Source organism: Berghia stephanieae, chromosome 14 (assembly GCF_034508935.2).
Source record: "Berghia stephanieae isolate SIO BIC M18660-M18661 chromosome 14, UCSD_Bste_1.3, whole genome shotgun sequence".
In the NCBI taxonomy this organism is placed as follows: Eukaryota; Metazoa; Mollusca; class Gastropoda; order Nudibranchia; family Aeolidiidae; genus Berghia; species Berghia stephanieae.
The window spans coordinates 10162498-10169997 of record NC_088373.1 but is presented as its reverse complement, the minus strand read 5'-3'; the positions used below and the strand labels follow the sequence as shown (position 1 = coordinate 10169997).

At 33.6% G+C, this 7500-nt stretch overlaps 1 protein-coding gene and 1 pseudogene across 1 annotated transcript in view; one reads left to right on the top strand and one right to left on the bottom strand.

Annotated features, from left to right (window-relative positions):
• The window catches only part of LOC144959499 (uncharacterized), a 44768-nt gene that overhangs the window by 35632 nt on the left and 1636 nt on the right, over window positions 1-7500 (bottom strand). The window lies entirely within an intron of this gene.
• On the top strand, window positions 3714-4567 carry LOC144959498 (uncharacterized; annotated as a pseudogene).

The following is a 7500-nucleotide window of genomic DNA, read 5'->3' as shown; positions in this document are numbered from 1 at the left end:
GAAATGGGGGAAAACTGTTGGACCAGACGAGATACCAGCTGAAGTCTGGAAATCCCTTGGAGGTTAAATTTTCTGGTACTGTTATTCTACGACATCTTACAGAAAGAAAAAATGAAATGCCAGAAGAATGGGCAAAAAGGACGTTGATTGTCATATACAAAAATAAGGGAGATGTTCAATAATGTGGCAACTATTATAGGGGCAACAAGTTGATGAGCCACACAATGGAGTCATTGGAAAAAGTAATCGATAAGAGGATTAGAAAACATGTAGACATAAGTGAAAATCAGTTTGGAATCGTTGCTGGTAAAAGTACAACATATGCTGAATTTGCTCTAAAAATGACCTTAGGGACATATAGAGAAAAGCAAAGAGAATTATATTGTGTGTTCATTAACTTGAAAAAAGCATTTGATAGTGTATCAAAAGAAGAAATGCGGTACTGTCTAAGAGCAAATGGGGTAACAGAGAAAGATATCAAAGTTACCCAAGATATGTAAGAAAGAAAGAAATAAGACTGGTAAGGACGGTTGTTTGTTCAACTTAACCATTTAGTGTAAGACAATGATTACATTAGGGATCTGATCTCAGTCCAAGAGATGCGCCAGAGACAAACCGGTTGAAATATTTAGGAACACCTGTACAAGATGATTGGGGGAATGAGAAAGAGGTTGAGATGAGAATCCATGTAGGCTTTACTAATTGGAGAAAGTTAACTGGAGTTATATGTGACAATCGAATTTCTGCAAAGCTGAAGGGAATATTATATACATCTGTTGTAATACCAGCAATGTTGTATGGATTAGAGACAGCAGCTAAGACAAAGAAACAAGATAAAGAAGTTGAGGTGGCAAAGATGAGGATGTTGGAGATGGTGACTTGACTGGACAAGAAAAGATAAATAAAGTGAGAAATGAACGATTTCGAAGGTTGACTGAAGTAATAAATGTATCAATAAAGATGAGATAAGATACATTGAAATGGTTCGGACATGTTGCGAGACGAGAGAGGGAGTACGTGGGAAGAAAGCATTGGATATACAATTAGCGGGAAAGGTAAATAAGGGACGCCCAAAGACTAGATGGTTGGATAAGCTAAATGACGATATGAAAGAATTGGGCCTGGAGGAAGATGGTGCTATGAACCGATATGCATGGAGATGTAGCATTCATTATGGCAACCCTGCAAAAGGCGGGATAAGAAGAAGAAGAAGAAGAAGAAGAAGAAGAAGAAGAAGAAGAAGAAGAAGAAGATGATGATGATGATGATGATGATGATGATGATGATGATGATGATGATGATGATGATGATGATGAAGAGCAATAAGAACGAGAAGAAGAAGAAGAAGAAGAAGAAGAAGAAGAAGAAGAAGAAGAAGATGATGATGATGATGATGATGATGATGATGATGATGATGATGATGATGATGATGATGATGAAGAGCAATAAGAACAAGAAGAAGAAGAGGAAGAAGTTTATCCCGGTTTCCATATCGTAGGACAGACTAGAGCAACTTATTGAATAGAACGCTAGTCTGTCTCTAAGGACTTTCACCGTATCAAACAGAATCAACTACCAAACTACTGCTAGCTGGAGAGGAAGGTCAGTAAAAAAATCTACTTCATCCGTAATCGATCTCAGTCTCTCTACGTGTAAAGCGAGGGCTCTATCAATTGAGCTATCGAGGAAACCCCCCCCCTCCCCCTTCCTCAATAAGCGATATGGTTAGAAAAAACAAACAAACAAACAGACCAGCAGATAAATCGTCCAAAGTCTTAAAAGTATAAAGAGTTTAAATTGTTTTCTTAACGGAGGAGGTGCTCAATGGTTCAAAATGGTATTGTATCTCCACTCAAGTTATCAGATATTATTCGACTTGCATGAATGCTTCCTTATTTAATTTGCTTACCAGGAACAATAGACGTCTAATTATTTGCATATCTTATGGGTTCAGAACTCAAAACCTTATTCATTTCATAATGTTGAATATAACAAATAGTATCGACAAGTTATCAAGTCTAACCACTTTACGTACATATATTATTTTAACCACCACTGAAGCATACGATCATATTATATTATGTGGGATCAGTGGGAGGTGGATGGGAAGAGCGTGTAAAGGGGAAGGTGAGGAGTGGTAGAACTTATACTTCATGGGTTATTGCTTTTAAAACTTTATTTGAAAATAATAATAATAATAAAAATAATAATAATAATAATAATAATAATAATAATAATAATAATAATAATAATAATAATAATAATAATAATAATACAAAACAAACAAACAAAAAACAAACAACAAAAAGAATATAATAATAATAATAATAATAATAATAATAATAATAATAATAATAATAATAATAATACTAATGATGATGATGATGATGATGATGATGATGATGATGATGATCATGATAATAATGATGATGATGATGATAATAATAATTATAATGTTATTATCATTATTATTACTATTATTATTCTTATTGATAATAATAATAATAATAATAATAATAATAATAATAATAATAAATAATAATAATAATAATAATAATAATAATAATAATAATAATAATAATAATAATAATAATAATAATAATAGTAGTGGTAGTAGTAGTAGTAGTAGTAGTAGTAGTAGTAGTAGTAGTAGTAGTAGTAGTAGTAGTAGTAGTAGTAGTAGTAGTAGTAGTAGTAGTAGTAATAATAATAATAATAATAATAATAATATAATTGTTATAGACTTATACATCCAGGTACGCTAATAAAGTATTGCTCCCCTTTGATATTAGCTAATTGATTTTAGTTACGGCTTAATTAGTTATTATTCCTTAAATCCATTGTTAAAAATATTGCTTATGCTTACAAATATCGGAATGGCATGCCCAAGAGAAGGATTCATTCATTGTTCCTTACATTCCCCATTTGAATTATTTATACTGTTTTTCTTACTTGCAAAGTTGTTGCGATATATTATACTTTAACTTATACTCAGTATTAAAAATGTTCTTTCACATTTTATCACTTAACGCTTCTGAATAAATATTTCATCAAAATACATCCTGGCCTTTGTTATTTGATCGCCTTCACCACTCTAGAGTGGATGTACTAGGAATCGGGTTGACTATGGTGTCTCTGGACTTGACTGTGGTGTGTGCTCTTCACTCATGAAATCAACTCCCTACTTCTACTTCTGACACATGAAGTCATGCTACTATCACTATCAGTAGTACTAAACGGACACTTCATTGTCTCAATCTTCTTCATTTGAACACCACCGCTGCGGTTACAGTCTGGAACTCCTAAGTCGACCCCGGGACCGAATCCTTCACTTCCACGGCCTCTACAATTTGCCAATACTACCACTCCACTTGCCGGCATCAGCTACCCGGTTGTCTGACTCTATTTCATCTGGACACGCGTTTTAGGATAATAGGAGGCGGTTGAATATTCATAATATGTATTATATCAAATATTTACGTACAATAACTCTTCGATATGTGTTTTATAAGATGAATAGAATGTATTTATTTTTTACTATGATGCGTACAAACCTAAATAATCCAGTTGCTATTTTTCAAACGGAAATAACAAAATGAGAGAAATGAACAAATAGAACGGATAGATAACGGCGTGGCGTCAACAATCAATGCTATAATTATAATAGTTCAGATGCAGAAAAGTAAAAACACTGCAATTTCGTCATTTTGAACATGTTCGACTTCTATATCCAAACAGATCCCGACCTACGCATACCGCTGGCATGGGCAAAAGGTACATACGGACTGTATATGGCCACTAGTGGTTGTCCCGTCGACAAATCAACGTCTTGGTTCAGTGGATGGAGATACCAGGATTGTGAGGATTACAACCCTCATAATGACAGGTCAAGCTCCCTGCATCTGCATGGAGACTTTGAAAAAGACGATATCCTGACCTACTTCTGCATCAAAGGCTCTCAATCAACCCCATAAGCCCTAAACTGGACAAAGGGCGATTACTGTGTTTTGTAATACGGAACTTGCCCTAATGGTTTCAAGGAAGGATGGCTGCCATGGGATGACGAGGACGACAAAAACAACAACCAATATGGAGGTTATTCGCCAGATGGCGTTTAGGATGACAATACCGAGATATTCTAATGTTGTAGAGATGATGGTCTCCCGACAGTCCGGATAAACCTACCAGTGGACAAGCCGTTTTACCTTTTACGCCATACACGAGCGTGTCAGAGAGTACGAGGGATGAATGTTGTAGAGGAATATGTGTCCTGGGACGAGGAATGGTGGCTCTTTACTTCTAAAACCAAAAGAGTGGTGATTCACATCCTTTCGATGACGGCGACCATGACAATCAGAAAATCCTCTTTTGCTACTTCTACCCTGCCGGTTGGTCCATCACTGTTGGAATTGTGGATGGTTCCATTGGGATTGTTGGCTAGAGGACCTATGTGCAATTATCTATATATGACAATAATATTTGAAGTGGTGTATAATGTTTGAAGTATAATTAATCCTTTATGTAAATGGTTTAGTTTTGGTATAAATGAAAATAATATACCTTTTTCATTAACCCCCCCCCCCAATAAAAAACAAACAAAAAAACAAAAAAAAAACAACAAAAAACAAACAACAACTGCAACAACAACAACAAAAACCCCCAAAAAACCCAATAATGATAGCAATAATCCCTGAGTCGAATCACTAATATTGGTCTTTTAGTAAAACTACCGTTAGATCTATAGTCATAGTCAAGTTAAATAATGGGAAAAATCATGAGCTGAACTTGATATAGTATTTAATGCTCTCGAATTATCAAGTCTTTTTTCTCAATAATAAAGATATATAATTTGAAAAAAAAAACGCTTCTGAGTTGAGTGATTCCACAATATTACTCTGTGGTGTCCCGTTGAAAACACAACAACAACAACAATAATAATAATAATAATAATAATAATAATAATAATAATAATAATAATAATAATGATAATAATAATAATAATAATAATAATAATAATAATAATAATAATAATAATAATAATAATAATAATAATGATGATGATAATAATAATAATAATAATAATAATAATAATAATAATAATAATAATAATAATAATAATAATAATAATAATAATAATATAATAAACGGTTTATATATAGGGCCATACCCAGTATCTTAACAAGCTCAAAGTTCTTAAACCACCGGTTACTAAACATATAGTCACTCACACATAATATTATAGCATAAAACAACGCAATATATTTATAGTATTCTATTTTTTTAAAAAACATTTAAAATGTGTCATTAGGGAATGATGCATCATTATTGCCTCTGACCTACATTGGAAAGGAATTCCAGATAGAGGTGTCGACTATTCATACACACGATCACCAATTTTGACTACACGAGAATGTGATTATCAGACTTTATTCTCAAGCTTCTGGCAAAGATGTCGTATTTAAGCATTTCATTAATTTATCCAGGACAATCAGATTGCAGCGATTTAAAACCACAGTACAGATCTTATATTCTATACGTTTCTCATCGGCAAGCCAGTGGAGTTCTTGTAGCAAACCCTGTGCAGATTGATTTCTCTTCTTTCTATAAATAAATAAACATGGCAGCATTGTTCTGGGCTACCTGAAGGGATTTTATCTTGTCTTTATTTATAGGACAGTTGAGAGAACTGCAATTCAAATTTGCGCTTAATTGTCAAGAGTCAACTAGGTTAGCGGCTGCACTGCGAAATCGCTCGTTTGTGCGCTAATGTGGTCTTGTGATATAACACTAGACTTCAAATCGGAAGGTACTGGGGTCGAGTCCACCCTTCCATTCTGAAGGCGAGTGTTATAGAGAAGGCAGATTTCTTACTATGCATATGTCCCAATAAAGTATAATACAGAGAAGTTCAAAACTGTGTTATACTGGCCGGTTCGGAACAAACTAAATATAACACAGGAGACCAAAAACTGTGGTATAAAAATATTAAAGGCCGGTCGGTTTGATGACGAGTTAAAAGGCAACCTATATCGTAATATCACATCTCCATAAAAGAGTGTGATAATAAAAAGGTGCCCGTTAAAAATTGAGTCGGTCAAATCTCTATCCAGATCCAAAAGGATAGTACTAGTACTAAGTCTTGGACGTTAAACAAATTTGAGAAACACGGTTGTTCTCAATATTTGTTGGGCCGTGTTCGGTACAGAGTGAAGAAGTATCCACACTACATATCTTCAAGAAAAGTCAGAGAAACGCTCTTACAAGATTACAGAGTAGCAAACCCGAGACGACAACAAGACAAAATTTGTTTGCGTGTATTGAATTGTCTTAACTTGTTACTGAATAGATACATTTTGATTTTCAAAACCTCTTCATCTTATTCTTGACATTTTCTATTTTAAAAGAAAATAAAGTTATAATTTAATTAAATCAACAGACTTGTTTAATAATTTAAAGCTATACTTTGCGGTTGAAAAGTATCTTTATATTTTACTGTCATAAAATCAGTGTGATCTATGATGCCCGACTTTATACATAATCTGCTATATAAGTTTTAAAATTCTCATTCTTTGGATTCAATGCTATCTGAGAATCTCCATAATGATAACAGTGTTTTTCAGGGATGCAGTTTTATACAACTTTTTTTTTAAATGTAGAATTCAATGTAGAATTATCAATCCAACGGTAAAATAAATTTTGGCTTTCGACATAGATAAATGTTTTTGACTACAGTCGCGTTTTTTTTCGTCTTTTTCTCAGCTGTCCCTCAATGCGCAGCTGCAAAAGTGTGTATGATCCTTTGAATCAATGTGTCTTAATCAAAAAGTATTTTTTCACGAATTTTAAAGCAAGAGGACAGGATTTCGGTTATTACATCCATATTAAAATAGATAACTGGTAAGGATCGGAATTCATATATTATTTACAGTACCAAATTATGAATTTTTCACTTTTCCATTTTGAAGGAATTAGTTAAAAAGGAATGTTTGGTTAATTGAAACTTAAACGATATGCATATAGTATATGGATATGAAGGGACAAATGACAATCCTTAACTCTCAGATATCTACATTTTATAACTATCAATCCACATTATTGATGAATACAAATGAAAATGAACATTACGCGCTTCCTACATTAGTTTGATTGCAAAATTTTGAGAAATAGCTTGTGTTTATGCCAAAGAGTGTGGCATAAATTTAATGCAGACTGGTTAAAACTAGTAATTCATCAATTTATGATGCAGTGTTATGATACGCACATGTGTTCAAAATACAACAACTACACCACCACCACCACCACCACCACCACCACCACAACCACCACCACCAACAACAACAACAACAAAGAAATATTGACATATCAATCAACACATTCTGATGACGAGGATGTTGAAAAGGAGAAAACGGCTTCGGAAAGATTTTGTGGCATCACTTTACCCAATGAAATGTAATTTTCCTCCAGTTTGCGAAGGTTGGGGCATGTCTTTTCCAAGACTTC